This window comes from Lissotriton helveticus, chromosome 3_2 (genome assembly GCF_964261635.1).
Source record: "Lissotriton helveticus chromosome 3_2, aLisHel1.1, whole genome shotgun sequence".
In the NCBI taxonomy this organism is placed as follows: Eukaryota; Metazoa; Chordata; class Amphibia; order Caudata; family Salamandridae; genus Lissotriton; species Lissotriton helveticus.
This window is the reverse complement of record NC_136062.1, coordinates 496,312,787-496,330,697: the sequence shown is the minus strand read 5'-3', so window position 1 is coordinate 496,330,697 and position 17,911 is coordinate 496,312,787. Positions and strand designations below refer to the sequence as shown.

Below are 17,911 nucleotides of genomic sequence, written 5' to 3'. Positions count from 1 at the left end.
CCGTTCTGCTCGTGGAATTTGCGGAATTTGGGTAATTTTGCGTTCTGCGGAGAACAGGGAATTGCCAAAAATTTTGCAATCCTTGGTTTCGCGGAATTTTCTGCTTGTTCGCGCTTTCAAAATGCGTGTTTGCGAGATATTTCTCCCCGAGCACGCAAACAGCATTCGCGAACAGGAAACAATCAACGCGAACAGGCGGAACAAGCAATTCCGCGTGTTCGCTGAACTTTTGCATGCTCGCGGAGATTTTTTACCGCTTTGAGACGCTTTGTGTAGCGCGACTACTCAAATTCCGCCCACCGCCAACTCTTCAGCCGATGCTTGTGAACCCATAAGTTACTTCTAAATACAGTGCGCTCAAGGTCAGCACCAGGTGCAGTTCCACAGGTCGCACCACCCTAAAGCAAGCCATGTGTGCATGTGTGTCCACACACATGTACTGTGTCTTTTGCTTGTAGTAGACAGGACAAAAAAGGGCAGGATGGGAGGACGCAAAGAGACGGAAGTCAGATCCAGAGAGAAAAGACGCCGAAAGACAGACAGAGGGAGGATGGTCTTATGTGGTCTGGAAGAGGAGACAAATGTGCCAATTGTTAAGGAACTGCTGGGCAAAACTGACCTAAAAAGAATTGAACCTGCACTACACTCCCAACATGTACCAGGAGGAATGTGGATCCATCAGGTGATTATCAGAAGTTTGATAACAACAAGAATAGTGGATAGAGGGAGTCAAATGTTGAAGCTGAAGAGACCAAAAAAACTGAGATCAAGAAAGGGAATAGAGAAAGAAGAAACAGGGGAAAAGGAAACTTAGAGTTATAGGAATCCTTACCTGACAGTTATATTATATTTTGTTCTTCCGAGGGTGGCAGCCACGCTGCACTGCCTGGTCATCCCAGAATATCTTGAAAGGAAGTAAAGAAATGGTTTTGCTTCAGACGACTATCACACTTCATCACATTTTACAAATAACCATCCTGAACTTACAAAACAAAATAATCTCTTGTTGTCTGGATGTCATTGTGAAGCAACTCTGGTTATGAATAAATATTTGTTTTTGGTTCAAGAGCCATGATCCTTTGCTGGAAAAGGTCTCTGTGAATATAGAGTGCACCCACAGTCTCAGAGAACAAACCCCAACAACCCAGTCCATGTCTTCATAACCCCCATCTTTCCATTTACCGATCATGAAACTTGCAAATCAAAACAATCTGGTTTGCAAAGGTATGTTAATGTCTTTGCACATAATTCTGTCCAAACTATGCTCTCGGAGCAACAGCAATTCAAGTTCAAGCTGATGCAGAGTTCGAATGCTGAGCAATGGAAGCAGCAAAGCATCATTGTGTTGGTTCTTTTTATCTATAATTTATCTGAAGGGGTGATGCGGAGGGTCAGTATAAAAAAATCCTTCACGAGACAAAGCTTGGAACATTGAAATGTTTAGACCTCCATTGGAGACAACGGAGCAGCAGCAGCCTATACAACCTGATATAGGCCCGCTGCTCTCAACATTACAATGTCCTAATACACAGCCTCTGCCTCTCGGAAATATATGGATTGGGCAGGAGAAGGCAGAAGATGAAGCCTGCAGCAGGGCACACAGGAGCCTCCCCCATTCCTCCTCCCATAGCTCGCAGGAAGAGGGGAGTTCTGCTCATCTCCTGCATCTCCCCGGCTCAACTGAATGATGAAAAGCAGTTTAGCCGAGCACAGGCAGAACCAGGTCTGACTTCAGCCTCCTTTCACAGCTATTGCTGTGACTGTTCAACAATTAACCCCTGTGGGCCTGCATGCGACTGTTAACTGTTTAACATTCACAGCAACAACTGTGAAACAAAGAGGTGTTTCAACCCCCTCGGTCTCTGGGACACCTTTGTTTTTATTAATTAACACATTCTGCCCTCATGGGGCAAACAGTGTAATGACCTTATAGTCAGCCGTAGCAGGCAATACTGCCTTTAAAGGACCGTTCCCTTGGTAAAGGCACTTGCATTTAGCTTTGGAATTACAGCAAGCTATAAGATCATATCAAAGATTTAAAATAATGGTTACTTAGTCAGAGAAATAATCATCATAATATTCGCATAAGGATCTCATACAGTTAACCTCTAAATTATATCAAAAGCCAGACTCAGATATAACTCCAGCTGTAAAGTCAATAGACAGACCACCACAACAAATGTGTGCTGAGAAATAAGAAAACCTTTTTCTATAATATCAAATAGCAAACTGACATAGAATCTGCTTAGTTCAAAATCAAGGAAAAGTTCTGACGTACAAAATCAGTAAGACAAGTGGCATGTAGTCTGCATTTTGGAAAAGGGTAAAATAAAACAATTGCAGCAAATATCCTAAACCAGTACATTTGATAAGTTTTTAGACAGAGAGAAGACATTATTGACATGGTTCATGATGAGGTAAAAAGGACAACAACCAATGAATGTTCATGAAAACATAGCACAACTAAATGTAATTGTATAAAACACACCTACAAAATGGATAATTAATTATGACTCTTCACCTTAAAGCAGGAGATTGGCATTGGATCTTGCTTGTTCTACCAACCAATACAGCAACATGGGACAACAATAGTATGAATTTTTCTCAGGGCCTTTACTATCCTCCTTTTTCTACCTGTTTATTTAATTCCCGTGATAGTAGAGTTACATGGGCTCCATATCTCTTCTTTTAGAATGCCTTGCTTAAATTTTTTTATCAATGACAGGTATATGCCTTCCTCTGTTTCACGTGTATGGTTGTACTGAGGAGTGTGTGTGTTAGAAATGGGGTTGCCAATTCTACGAGGGTAGCATGGAGCAGAGCTCCTGAGGACATGTGTGAAGCACCCACGCAGTACGCACAGACACACCACAAAAGAGACACCACACCAGCTGGGATGTAAAAGAATAACTCATGTATTGTCTCCGACCTGCAAAAGTAAGACACAGTAATCACGATGGGGCGCAAACGGGCGCCAGGGCAAAGTATACCAGGGGATTATTTACAGGGAAAATGTGAAAAGCAAGAAAAAGGTAAGTCTGTTAGTTTTCAGGGCTGAAATAAAGACAAGGCGCTATCACATGACATTAAATATCAGCGATATCAATGTGAGGGAAAGAAACACTAGGCGTGAAAGCAGGAAATAAAACATTAGGCGTGAAAGCACATTATGCATAAACGGTAACATGGGAACCCTAGGCAGGGACATCTGCAATCAAACCTATTGACAGGACATTCACCATAGGCCCGGGAAACATTAGGCACATTGGAATAGGCAGAACACAGATCTCTCTTTAGCACCCACAGCCTAGCTGCACAAACCCATTAGCCCTGGGCATCAGGCATGACAAGCCCTTGCTGGTGAACAGGGTTCCTCAAAACAACTCAACAGGGCCTCAATAACAACATGGGGCCTCAGCAGTATCTAAAAACAACACTTCCCTGGACCACCTCCGACATAAATCATTCCTTGCACCAGGGGAACTTTGCGACAATTCAGCAGAGGCACAGGAACATAAATTTAGGTCACTACAGGCACCGGTTCTCTAAAGGTAGCAGTGCTTATAACCCTGAACAATGTCAGCGACAACCAGGGTGGTTCGGGAGCCTAGTTCCTAAGGCCCCTAATTAGACCCACCACTACTCTAGGCCTTCGAGGCCCACCAGGCCACCACAGGGCGAACTAGGGCATACCAGGCCCAACTGCAGTCACCTGGAGAGGACGGGCGGTGTGGGGCTGCCGCTCTGATTCTCCGAGGCTCCACAGCAGCCCCCGCTGTCCCAGTAGCCTCTCGTCCACCCCAGAGGGGGTTGCCTTCGCTGGGGGCCTCCTTTAGGCCTTCACTCTGCAGGCCTGATCGGGGCAGTGTCGGGGGGGCTCTCCCGCTCCTGGGAGCCCCTGCTCCGATGGTCGTTGACGGTCCCAGGCCCCTTGATGTCCTTCCCAGCCCAGGGACCACTCAGAGTACAGCGGGGCGGAGGCTCGCCCGCAGCTGCCCATTGCAGCGTGGCTCCCAGGGGCGTTGCAGCCTCCACCAATGGCTGCACAGCGGCAGGGGGGGCGTGGCCGATAACGCAGCCGGTGCCCTTCACATGGATGTGGCCCCTTTAGCTTTACAGGCCCGGTTCGGGCCTTTCTAATACCAAGGCAGGTCCCGTCACATGGAGGTGGCCGCTGTAGATTTACAGGCCCGTTCCGGGCCTTCCTAATACCAAGGCAGGTCCGTCGTTCACACGCTCCTCTTCTCTGGCGCCCGGGGCAGCGGCGATGCTTCAACCCTTCCCAGCGGACTCTCCTTGATGCTGCGGTGGCCCTCTCCTGGCTCCGGGGGCCGTAGAGACCCGGCCAGTGAGTTCTGCGTAGGCACCCGCTTAGTTTATAATCATGCCGAAGTGCGGCCTCGCCTCCTCCTTGCTCCCGGGCTGCGGCGGTGATTACAGGCAGTTCCCAAGGTGGGGCTATCGCGGTGTAGGCACCCGCTTCTTCTAGGTAGGTACCGTAGTGGCAGAATCCAGCGCTGTAGCGCTTGTAAATAGCACAGTGCAGGCTATACATACAGTGCTTTGATGGTCATGATGCAAGGGCACAGCAGGCTACAAAAGTCCTGGACCAAGGTAGCGCTTGCAGGCACACAGGGCTCCTTCTAGGCATAGCGCTTTAGGATTGTGCGCTTTGGGGGGCAGAAAGTCCCAGCAGCAAGCCCCAGGGGCCCCAGGGTAACGCTTCTCACCTCCTGGGGGGTCCAATCCAAGGTGCTCCTTCCTTTCCAGGTGCTTTTAGGTGCAGCGCTTGCGTGTCGCCAGGTCCCAGTGGCTAATGGGACCGAGGCTGACCCTCCTTACTTCTCCAGGGGCCAGGAGACAGAGCAGCAGGCACTACTGGGCCAGGTCAACAGTTAGTGGGGACTCATCAAAACAGGGTGGTAGGCTTTCACCATCCTCCTCTGTAGCGTGGCCCTCCTCCTACACAGCAGCCTGAACTCCTGCAGTGGGGCTTCCACTAGCCCTGGGGACAGTAGAGGGGATCTAGATGGGTGCAGGGTCCAGTACACAGGCCCAAGTGGTGGTATCCCCTGGCAGCAGGTCCCCTCACATTCCTGTCCCAGCTCTATCTCAGCACATGGTGGCACAGCCCCCTTATTTATATGCCCCTCACCCCACCTACCAGTCAGTGCCAAAAGCTTCTAGAATCCTCAGGGGAACTGGTTCTAACTGGCTCAGGGGGAGGAGTAGAGCACCCTGGGGGACAGGCTTTCCCTTCAAAAGCAGGGGTGGCTGGGTACCAAACAACTAGACCGCTAACCTACTGCAGTCAGGTGGCACAACACATAGCCATGGCATCCATTTTAAATACGGCATGTTACCAGGGTACATTTACACAATGGGGGGAGATTAATAAGTGCACACACCATTGCGTGACATTTTCACATTAAACAGGGCATCTCAAACCACACATGGCCTATACAGTGTTCTTTACCATGGGGGAGACATCTTAAACAGGGGGGTGAAAAGCAAATTTTTGGGGGGAAAATGGGCCAAGTCCAACAGTGTGGACACTGCATTCGGTTTCACCGTGATTTAAGCTGGCTCTGCACTTTCAATCAATTCACATTTCTTTCCTGTAAAATCCCAAGCCTCTTGATTTACTGTGCAATTTAAATCTGGAGTTAAATACTCTTATGTAAAGCCTGGAAACAAATTAACTCTCGAGTTGCCGAATATAATTTAGAGTCTTCACGTTATGTGTGAATACCAAACACATCTGGTGCACAGTAATTTACACAAGTCAGTTCACAAGGTTATTCCCTAACATTATAACCGGATCTTAATCACAGTTTAAGTTTGTGGCCATTCATCATTGACACAATTTGTACGGGAACATTTGCTGACAGCTTATTAGTTATTTATTAGAAATGCCTACAACTTGGACTTGTTTCCCAGAGGGGTGGGTTGGGCGCTCCCGTCAGTCTGACTGTGGAACGGGAGGCACAATTATTGATTAAAAGAGATGCCGGATTCCCATTTACTTCTTCTACAAAAGGGCCACTCTGGGTGACCTCTAGGACTGCACCAAGCATGCAATCCTTCTCCCGTCTCAGGCACCGTCATTGTGTCTGATTCAGTCCAGAAGAAACTCCTAGTGTAGGTGGAAGTTGTGGAAAATCATTGTTAATCACTGAAGAATTTTGTTGAAATCCTGAATTTGTTAAGAATTTGGCGTTCTATTCTGTATTGGGCTGTGGGGCCATCGTGACTGAAGGCATGTTCCAATTTAAATGCCTTTGATTCTGCATGCTCGTCACAGAACCCAAAATAATTTCAAAAAGGGGGTGGTGATGGACAGAGTATCTGAGTTAATCAGAACACTCCTACCCAGTCAACAGATCAGGGCTTGATCCATCACCATTTTTTAGCTCACTGCACCATCCCAGCTCAGAACCTGTCTATATATGCAAATTAGTCTGTCCCTGGCCCAGTGCATCATGGGAACAGGGCAGACCAAACTACCAAGCCAATTCTTCACTGGAAAGGAAACAAGCTTCCGGGGACCGGTTTCTGGCATTACAGCCGTCTTCGGCCCGGCTTGCTTGAATCCTGATGGTGCAGTGAGCAAGGGACTCATGTCTGAGCATACCCTTCCACACTCATGGTGGCCAAAATAATTTCAAAAAGGGGGTGGTGATGTACAGAGTATCTGAGTTAATCAGAACACTCCTACCCAGTCAACAGATCAGGGCTTGATCGATCACCGTTTTTTAGCTCACTGCACCATCCCAGTTCAGAACCTGGCTATATGCAAATTAGTCTGTTCCTGGCCCAGTGCATCATGGGAACAGGGCAGACCAAACTACCAAGCCAATTCTTCACTGGAAAGGAAACAAGCTTCCGGGGACCGGTTTCTGGCATTACAGCCGTCTTCGGCCCGGCTTGCTTGAATCCTGATGGTGCAGTGAGCAAGGGACTCATGTCTGAGCATACCCTTCCACACTCATGGTGGCCAAATAATTTCAAAAAGGGGGTGGTGATGGACAGAGTATCTGAGTTAATCAGAACACTCCTACCCAGTCAACAGATCAGGGCTTGATCCATCACCGTTTTTTAGCTCACTGCACCATCCCAGTTCAGAACCTGGCTATATGCAAATTAGTCTGTCCCTGGCCCAGTGCATCATGGGAACAGGGCAGACCAAACTACCAAGCCAATTCTTCACTGGAAAGGAAACAAGCTTCCGGGGACCGGTTTCTGGCATTACAGCCGTCTTCGGCCCGGCTTGCTTGAATCCTGATGGTGCAGTGAGCAAGGGACTCATGTCTGAGCATACCCTTCCACACTCATGGTGGCCAAAATATTTCAAAAAGGGGTTGGTGATGGACAGAGTATCTGAGTTAATCAGAACACTCCTACCCAGTCAACAGATCAGGGCTTGATCCATCACCGTTTTTTAGCTCACTGCACCATCCCAGTTCAGAACCTGGCTATATGCAAATTAGTCTGTTCCTGGCCCAGTGCATCATGGGAACAGGGCAGACCAAACTACCAAGCCAATTCTTCACTAGAAAGGAAACAAGCTTCCGGGGACCGGTTTCTGGCATTACAGCCGTCTTCGGCCCGGCTTGCTTGAATCCTGATGGTGCAGTGAGCAAGGGACTCATGTCTGAGCATACCCTTCCACACTCATGGTGGCCAAAATAATTTCAAAAAGGGGGTGGTGATGGACAGAGTATCTGAGTTAATCAGAACACTCCTACCCAGTCAACAGATCAGGGCTTGATCCATCACCGTTTTTTAGCTCACTGCACCATCCCAGTTCAGAACCTGGCTATATGCAAATTAGTCTGTCCCTGGCCCAGTGCATCATGGGAACAGGGCAGACCAAACTACCAAGCCAATTCTTCACTGGAAAGGAAACAAGCTTCCGGGGACCGGTTTCTGGTATTACAGCCGTCTTCGGCCCGGCTTGCTTGAATCCTGATGGTGCAGTGAGCAAGGGACTCATGTCTGAGCATACCCTTCCACACTCATGGTGGCCAAAATAATTTGAAAAAGGGGGTGGTGATGGACAGAGTATCTGAGTTAATCAGAACACTCCTACCCAGTCAACAGATCAGGGCTTGATCCATCACCATTTTTTAGCTCACTGCACCATCCCAGTTCAGAACCTGGCTATATGCAAATTAGTCTGTCTCTGGCCCAGTGCATCATGGGAACATGGCAGACCAAACTACCAAGCCAATTCTTCACTGGAAAGGAAACAAGCTTCCGGGGACCGGTTTCTGGCATTACAGCCGTCTTCGGATGGATCAAGCCCTGATCTTTTGACTGGGTAGGAGTGTTCTGCTTAATTCAGATACTCTGTCCATCACCACCCCCTTTATGAATCGTTTTGGCCACCACAAGTGTGGAAGGGTATACTCAGATGTGAGTCCCTTGTTCACTGCACCATCAGGATTCAAGCAAGCCGGGCCGAAGACGGCTGTAATGCCAGAAACCGGTCCCCGGAAGCTTGTTTCCTTTCCAGTAAAGAATTGGCTTGGTAGTTTGGTCTGCCCTGTTCCCATGATGCACTGGGCCAGGGTCAGACTCATTTGCATGTAGCCAGGTTCTGAGCTGGGATGGTGCAGTGAGCTAAAAAATGGTGATGGATCAAGCCCTGATCTTTTGACTGGGTAGGAGTGTTCTGCTTAATTCAGATACTCTGTCCATCACCACCCCCTTTATGAATCGTCACAGAGGCCAGCTGGGCTGGGACCATTGGCTGTGACATCCCATTCTGTTCCATCTGATTCATGTTCCCGTTTCCCAGTTTGATGCACACTAGGGTAGGGGCGTGTCTTATTCTGCATATTATTAATATTTTAGGTATTTATATTGTCATGGTTAGTAAAACCAATACTTTGAGAAACGACATTTCTGGATGCAACGCTAAAAGACAGGCAGACACAAAACCACACGCGCCGTCTTCTGTCCGGTCTCTGACTTTGCTATATTGTGTAAATCTGCACTAACTCGCGATGGTTGGTACTCGCTCACTATGCTTGCAGAAACTGTGTGTGGTAATTGTGATATAGATTAAAGATGGTACATTTCTGAACGTTCATTAAGTCCATCGACTGCCGTGTTGAATTTGATAAATAGTGTTGCTTCTCTTTTGGTCAGCGAGGATAACACTTTAAAGAACAGAAGATACCATCCTTTGCTGAGTACCCATGTTATACAACAGTAAAGTGACAGGAAAGGCTGAACTGCGATTATATAATCGTGACAGACATCTTGAGTTCACAATCCAAGTTCCCAGAGAAATTATGAGATCAACACTATCATTCCTCTTTTAAGAGCATTTTTTAACTTGAATAAGACAGGATTCTCATCCGATTAAGCTCCATGTAAAAAAAAGGTGCTGGGATTCTGTCTCGCATGTTCACTACATTTTGATTCCAACCATGAACTAGATTGCGATAGTTTCACTTATCTATTAGAGTAGTAATAGTGCTATGTAATACCTAATGGCAAATGATTGTGCGAATGATTCGCCCCCTTTTTTTTATTGGACTTCGGGAGAAGTAACTATGGGCAAACAATGTATACAGGAAATCGTATGACAGCTACATGATGATCGATTGTGTCAAATCTGAGAGATTAAGATCACAGACGTATTTATGGCATGGCCTTTTCGCAAAGAAGTATTGACTACAATTCCCAGAATTCAATGCATATTCCTCGCGTTCAAGTACCGCGAGGATACGTCTTTCCGCACCCGCGAAAAAATAACAAACAAGATGAGCAGAACTCAGCCGAGACAACAGAGGTAGACCCCAATGTCTAAAAATTATGATAACGCTGGCTGCAGTCTTTCAGCATTTTATTTGTGCCCCTGTAACGGCAAGTAGAGCCCACACCATTTGGCAACAGGTTAGACAGCAATACAATAGCCGCTCTTTAAGGATTTACAAGCTCCGGAGGTAAATAGTTCTGCCGTTCGCTTGCCTATAATACGGCGTCCCCTGTAATTCGTTAAGAGTTTTGTATCAGTAGCACAAAGAAAAAGATATATTCCCCCATCCAGGACCTCGCAACGCTAAGCAGAGCCCAAAACAATACGCGGAGCTTTAAACACTCACTATGTCCGGATAAAAATAGCTTTGCCGACCACGTAGACATAACACGGCGTTTCCGCTAATACATAAGGCATTTGCTTGAGCAGTTAGTGTTTATTATTCCCACACTCAACATTTTGGAAAAATTAGAAAGTTTGAGTTTAAGGACAAAATATCAAGACCAAAAGAAGTACATTCTGCCAATTTATGCTCAGCCCGGTTACTGGAAAGCAATAGAGTTTGTAGTTCTATAAATAATGCCAGCTTATAAACAGACAATTCTTTCAGCACGTGTGAGCAAAATTCATTGCCGCCATGGCACGATAGAAAAGCGGGCAAAGTCCACCCGCCATTCTAATGGACCCCTATATCGTTACCCTGTCTCCCACGTCGACCACTGTTCTCTTCACGGCCCTCCTTTTATCATACAAGATCTTTCTTTTTTTCATCAACCCCTTTCTCTCTTTTCAGCCCTCCATACTGACCACCTTTTAATCCACTAAGGTTCTTTTGGTTATTACCCACAACGGAGTGACCTTCATGTTGGGGACCCTTCCTTTAAATAAACGAAATAGAGTTTCACCAGAGGATGAACAAGAAGTGAACCTATACTCGCTAACCTTCTTCCTCATTGCCAACTCCCAACTTTCACCACAAGCAACAGCTTGTTGCAGAGTCTCTTTAAGAACCTTTACAAACCTTTCCACCACACCATTGCTTTGTGGATGGTACAGGGACGACTTCTTATGCTTGATCCTCCTGGAACTCCGAAACTCTTCCATGACTAAGGTTGTGAACTGAACACCATATTCTGACAAGAGTCACACTCCTCACCCCCGAGTCTTGACAGACAGTCTGCCAGGACCGTAGAGCCACAACCTACTTCCGTATCCCATGGGAGACAAAGTCAATGCCTTTCTTGGAGAAGACCTTCCTAAGAGTTTTGTGGTCAGTAAGAATTCTGAACCTTTTCCCCACAAAATCTTTCTCAGCTTGCGCACCGCCCAGAAAATACCCAGAGCATCTGTCTCCACAACAGAACAGTTGCATTCAGCACCCCTCAAGGGCTAGAGACAAAAAGAATTGTTTTAACCTCCCCATCAACCTTCTGCAAAAGAGCTGCTCCTAAGCCTTTCAAGCTGGCATCAGTCATGAGATAAGATGCCTTTGTAGGGTCAAAACTTCCTAGACAAGGTGTTTCATTCATACATGTCTTAATGCACTCAAACTCTTCCTCACAGCACTTGGACCAAACAAATGTACTTCCCTTCTGGAGGAGAGACCTCAAACAAGAGCTTATTCCTGCAAAGTTCAGAACGAACTTGTGATAAAATTAAGTCATGCCCAGAAACTTTGTAAACTCTTCTTTGTTTAAAGGGGTGTGCAAATTACAAAGGGTGTTTACCAATGACTCTTTGGATTTGATGCCTGCAGCGGACACAAAATGCTCTAGGTACTCTAATTCTTTGACATCAAATTTGCACTGGAGGGGCGTGGTTTGGGCGCTGATGGAGGAGGCGGCGTGAGCAACTAGCTCCGTGCCCGATCCCCTCAAGAATCCTGATAAATCGCAGCTGGTGCAGTTATAGCTACGGCAACGAATGCCGGAACGACTGGCGCAGCCAGCTGGCTCAATGTGATGGTTGACGAAGACCTAGAAATGCCCTGAAACTGTGGGCGAAATCTCCGGCCGGGCCGACGAGGTGAAGGCAAGATGGCGGCACAGATCGGCCACCAGGACTGAGCTGCGGCGTCCTGGGCGATCTGAGCAGGTACACCCCCGGAGCATGACTGCAGGACTGGAGAACGCCAGGTGCCATTGCCCTCCTTGACAGGCTATCACGGCGCCTTGCTGCAGCGGTCACTGGCCCCGGGATAGAAGTGCTGCAGAACCGCAAGGTACCTCCGCAGTGGGGCTGGGCAAGAGGAAGGCTAGGGGCGGCTTCCGGCAGTAGAGTGGAGCAGCGAAGGTTCTCCGCTGTACTGAGGGAGGAGGGCAACTCGTACGGTGGATGGAGGCTTCCCCTTTCCGCCAGGATAACAACCAATCTTGTGTGTGGAGGACGCGAAGGAGCCGCGGCGCCGGTGACCGATGATGTGTACCCCTAGCGGAGTGCACCGGGACCCACCGCAGAGTCTCCGACGTTGAGCGAGGGGGTGTGCGCTGCTGGCCGTCTGGAATGGCCGCCAATTGCAGGGTGAGCAGCGGGACCACAGCAGAGGTCCTACAAAGGAGGGGGCTGCGGAGCTCACCCGGGTGCCTCAGAGCTGGGAACGGGGACGGACCGCTAGTGTTGCACGGCCGGGATACCTGGGGCCAGCGACGGAGCGCTTGAGTGGCAGATGCAAACTGCATATCGCCTACCAGCAGGTAGCGGCGGAATACGAGCCCAGGCAGACCTGACATAAAACATTTGTTAGGGAGAAGTGGATTACGGGCACGGAAATTGATGGAGGGTTCTTGGTTTGCAGTGGACAGGAGCACAATAGAGGACATTGGGTTTGAGTTTGAGTTTGAGTTTTAAAATATTTATAAAGCGCACTTTCACCAGCGGTTTCATGGCGCTACAACAGACAGATCCCCAGAGGAGGAGTAACAGAAAATAAAAAGAAAGAGAACGAAAACAACAAGTGACCTAGTTGAAAGATTTAGCAAATAGATGGGCTTTGAGTTTTTTCCGGAATTGAGGGTAAAGAGTTAGAGATCTAAGCTCTAGAGGCAGGGAATTCCACAGGACTGGGGCAAGGGTCGCGAACTTCGATCCTCCCCATTTCTTCCTCCGGAAACGGGAGACTGACAGCAGGGATTGGGTGGATGATCGTAGTTCCCTAGTTGGAACATAGGGAACGATCTCAGATGTGATAAAGGCCAGAGCCGCGCCCAGTCGTGCTTGAAAGATGATAGAAGCAAGCTTAAACTGGACGCGTTCACGGACAGGGAGCCAGTGTAAGGATTTAAGAAGGGGTGTTACGTGGTGGGATTTTGGAAGATTAAACACCAACCGTGCCGCCTGGTTCTGGATCAGCTGCAAGCGCCTTAAACAATATGCAGGAATACCTGCATATAAGGCGTTGCCATAATCCAGGCGGGAAATAACCATCGCCAAGATGATCAGTTTCAAGGCATCAAAGGAAAAAAAGCGGGATATCTTGCGTATGGTGCGTAGTGACAAAAAAGAAGAGGACACCACAGAACTAACCTGGGAGTGAAGAGTGAGCTGGGAATTAAGTTTGATACCTAAAGTTTTAACTGAGGTAGAAGGGACCGGGGAAGAACCTAGGGAGGGGGGCCAGAAAAGAGGAGACCAGGGCCTGGAGCAACCACCCGTCAACACCAGCTCGGTCTTATCCGGGTTAAGTTTCAGGTGGTTGTAGTTCATCCAGTCCTGGATAAAAATCATAATAGACTGGAAGTTTGAAATGGAAGCAGAGGAAGAAGACAGATTGAAAACAAGTTGGATTTCATCCGCATAATTGTATACGCTGAACTCCATTTGCTGCAACGAAAAAATAAGGGGGGCAATATAGAGGTTAAACAAAAGAGGTGAAAGGGAGGAACCTTGGGGGACCCCGCACTGAACTTTCCGGAAGTCCGCAGAAAAATCACCCAGGCAAACAGCCTGGGTGCGGTCCCTCAGGAAGGAGGATAGCCATACCAGGGCGGTACCCCCGATCCCCGCCGCCATCAAAGGGGTGTGAGGCCTTTGATGGACCACAGCCTGGTGGACGCTGTGCTTACAGAGGGCTGCCACGGGAGGGAACCGAACACGGACCTTCAGCTGGCGAGGCGAGTGCAGGCTACATGATCACTGGCCCTGGGGCCTTGCCGGAGGGAGGGACGCCCACAGCTGCACGAATAAGGGAGCCTTGAGCTAGGCATTCACATAAGTGGTGATCATACCGGGTGCTCTGTGTTGCATATACCATCTCTGCAGCGCGACAGTGTAACAGGCATTAGGAGAACACAAGCGGAAGACTCCTGGAACGGCCCACTGCCGTACTGTGCACATGCCCAGCAGGAACGACAGTGGCTGTGAGATAGGTGCGCTGGTGGACGCCTTTCTGAGGTGTGGCGCAGTGCTCCGTGGCTCATCATGAAACCTAAGGATCAGAAGGAGGGCGGGATGGACCGGGACGACGCTCGAGAGGACAGTGCGGAAACTGATGGCACGCTATCCGAGCGCAGAATGAACAAACGCCTAGATCAAATTTTGGAAGCAATAGCAGCCACAAAGGAATCACTGCATCAGGACATCACCCAAGTGGCGACGGGCTGGGACTTCTGAGGGCGGACCATGCCAAGTTAGCGGACAGGGTCAAAGACAATGAAACGACCCTCCAAGAGTTGAAACCTGCGGTGGTGACAGTGGAACGCAAACTTGAAGATGCGCTGCAGCGACTGGCGACCCTAGAAAAGAGGGCCGAAGATTCCGAAAGTCGCAATCGGTGAAACAACGTGCGGGTGGTAGGCCTGCCAGAAAAAATAGAGGGTACGGACATGATAGCTTATCTGGAGAACTGGTTTCGGACGCAAGTAGCCCTGGAGGGCCTTTCTTCCTTCTTTACCCTGTGGTATATAAATAAATAATACCGGATCTAGGTTTGTCTGGACTTAGCAATAACAGATAGCTCAATAAAATAAGAGTCAAGATTCGAGGTAGTAGGAGTTTGCAGGTTTATTACAGCATAAAGGACAGGAACAGGACAACCTGCACAGGAATAGGATGGCAGCGCTGCCGGGGGCAGAATTGGGATCGGCGTAAGGGAATGGGTAACATTTAATAACAGTGCACGAATATATATACTAAAACAGTTGCATTACAATACATACGATAGGCGGAGCAGTGGGTGTGGTCAATAGCAGTCGCGAAAGATAAGGGTGAAAGTAGGTGTAACAGAGGCGTATACATAGACATGTGATGCAAACGTAACAGAATATGTCATGAATGGGGCGGAAACATGGAGGGGGCTACCTAAGGAGCCGGGACCTCTAACCTGGTGGTGCGCGCAAACTTGGCAATGACGTGTTACTAGGAGAAGCTGGGGGCTATGAACTCTGTGCTAGGAGCAGAGACTGAAGTCTGGAGAGTCATGGCGACATGTACCTAAGCAGTATCTAGTATCTGATGTTTAGAGAACATGTTGATAGAATCCAAAAGTTATCGGGGTAAAGGCGAACAGACTCTAAGACTGGAGCATGCATTATTCTACATGTAGTGCGTGATGAAGAATATTAAATGACCATTAAATGCAGTATTTCTCTAACGTGGAGACGTAAAGGCTAGACAATGACGGAAACTATTGATGCAGTTCAGTAGCTTAGGAATGCAGAGAAGGAGGACTGAACTGATAACTGGAATCATAACATACTCTTGGCAGACTCAGAGGCAGAGCCAGGCTGAGCCAGGCACTGTGAGGCAGGAAGTAAGTGAAGGGTCGAGGATACAGGTGGGGGCTGTATCGCTCCTCAGTGAGGCTTCAGGAGACAGGAGCTAAATCTGGTATCCAGGCTCTTTTGAGGCCTAGAAACGGGAACTTTACAATGAAATAACGTGTACACTGAGAAACGTGGCAACGTAACTTTACATAGGCCTGATATTCGTAGTATTCACGAGAACTGGAAATTGGCATACTAGAGGTGGACACAACTGTAATTGCGTCTTTAATCAATCATGGGGAATACATATGCATATTAATCATGCGCTCATAACATATGATGGAGGACGCGTAGGGACACAGAACATGGCAAAATTTACTTTTCCACATTCCCTCCTTGTCACTACGTTTCCTTCAGGAAACATCAATATTCATGATACCATCTATCATTTCATACAGTATCATTTGCTCGTCTCGAATTTTCTTGGAACGGGATTTAGAACGGGACTTGGGACTAGGAATACAAGAGGTAGCACAAATGCCGCAAATCGCAGGGCCACATTGTATACAGAGGCAGCAGCTGAATATGATCGCTACTGCAATACCTAGAAAGGACAATACTTTCCATCCCCAAGCGGAAATTATATTCCAGAACCAACCGGACCATGTCCAGGTGCCTGGATCTTGGTGTAACAGATGGGCAATTTTATGGAGTCTGGTTATAGCTGAATAAACAGACGGCGCGTTATTTGGAATGAAAATGCAGCAACTAGATCCGATGACTCTACAGGCCCTGCCCCTATCGGCCAATATGACGTCAAGAACGAGACGATTCTGTAAAACGACAAATCTCATAGCAGATTGCTCTTCAGTTAAGTTACCTAAAGCAGAGGCAGTCTCATTGACTACTGCTTCAAGGGTTCTGGTTAATCTACGAATTAGCTTACTATTCTGGATAGGTCCTATAAAGAAGAAGAAACCTCTATTGAAATCTGTATACTGTTCTAGAGCAGTTTCAGTATAATCGACAATGGGGGACTCGATCTCCCTTCTATGTCTAATGTGTACTAGATGTGTGTTTCTGTGATAATCAGATGGGGCTAGGAAAACAGGTGGCAGTAGGAAGGCAATGTAACAGGTTCCCTCCCAATCGAGGGGCAGACGAACATATGCGGTCTGACCACAAATAAAATAAGAATGACGTGAAGCTTTGAAAATAGATTTCCCACTGTCACTATACTTGACAATAGTAGTACAATCACTATGTCCTACATGTACGGAACCATTATTTCTAACACATAATTCGCCTTTGACTGGTAGTACTGAAATAGCAGGTAAGTCTGGAGTGGAATCAGACTGAACATTCAGGACCATGAAATTCGAAGAATAATTACCTAAATTGTAAACTTCATTTTCTAGATCTAACCCTGTTCTGTGGGGAAGACCTTGCTTGTCCGGGAAACATGTACTATTAAGAAAAGACATATCTGTTGAGGATGACGTTAACGTGGACCATGCTCCACACGAACCATTATGTGAAAATGGATAAGGAAAGAGTGGCAGAACTCCCTTCGGTGTCTGGAAAGGGGGGAGTCGACCACACACCCAACAATTAGTGGCATTGCTGGTCTGGTGTGAATAATGTAACATGCGGATGAAAGAGTTATTACGCATAGCGAGGCGGTAAGAGAGTTCATGAGGAGGCAGATCACTAAACGTGTGCTCTACTGTAGCATTGGAAGACTTATTTACATGAGAAACGGGAAAATACAGGTAAAATGCATAACTGGTGCAGGAAATCATAATACTGAGAAATAATATGAAACATAGAAAAACGATACATCGGATTGAGTTTTGACTAACTCTCTCACTATGGGGGTCTATTTTATACATGTCAGAAACCGGTCTAACCGTTTCACCTAGGGGAGGACTTAGACAATCAAACTGGCTGACTTATTTTACTAGACCTTAACTTGAGTTTATACTCCTGTTGCGGAGTTTTCTCTAACAGGGAGGGTGCAGTATCATTGTCTTTTGCGGGACAGTCCTTAAGAATAGTACTTTGGCAGTCCTTTGAATCCTGGGAAATGTTCTTTGAGACTGGCTTCAATCCATAAAAATTTTTTAATATGCGAAAGATGCACCCAGCCTTTGCGTCCCTCCAACTTCACGGCTGTACGGGTGGCCAGGAGGACCTGTTGGGGCTCCTTCCAGCGAGGCTCCAGCGGACTTGAGCGATCGAAATTTCGCACTAGGACCATGGATCCTGGAACGATTTCATGCGGTGCCACCTCGGTATTGTCTGGAAATGCGGCGGCAACCTGTGAACGACAAGAGTTGAGGGCAGACATCAAGGAAGCTAGGTAATCTGTCAGCATATTACTTGAAACATCTGTAATACTTCGAGGTCTAGGTGTACCCCACATGTTAGGGGGGCGGCC

At 47.6% G+C, this 17,911-nt stretch overlaps 1 pseudogene across 1 annotated transcript in view; it reads right to left on the bottom strand.

Moving 5' to 3' along the window:
- The window catches only part of LOC144826102 (uncharacterized), a 126,550-nt pseudogene that overhangs the window by 4,529 nt on the left and 104,110 nt on the right, over positions 1 to 17,911 (bottom strand). The window contains exon 2 of the transcript XR_013609687.1: positions 833 to 904. The product of XR_013609687.1 is annotated as an uncharacterized LOC144826102 (transcript). The remainder of the gene's footprint in view (positions 1 to 832; positions 905 to 17,911) is intronic.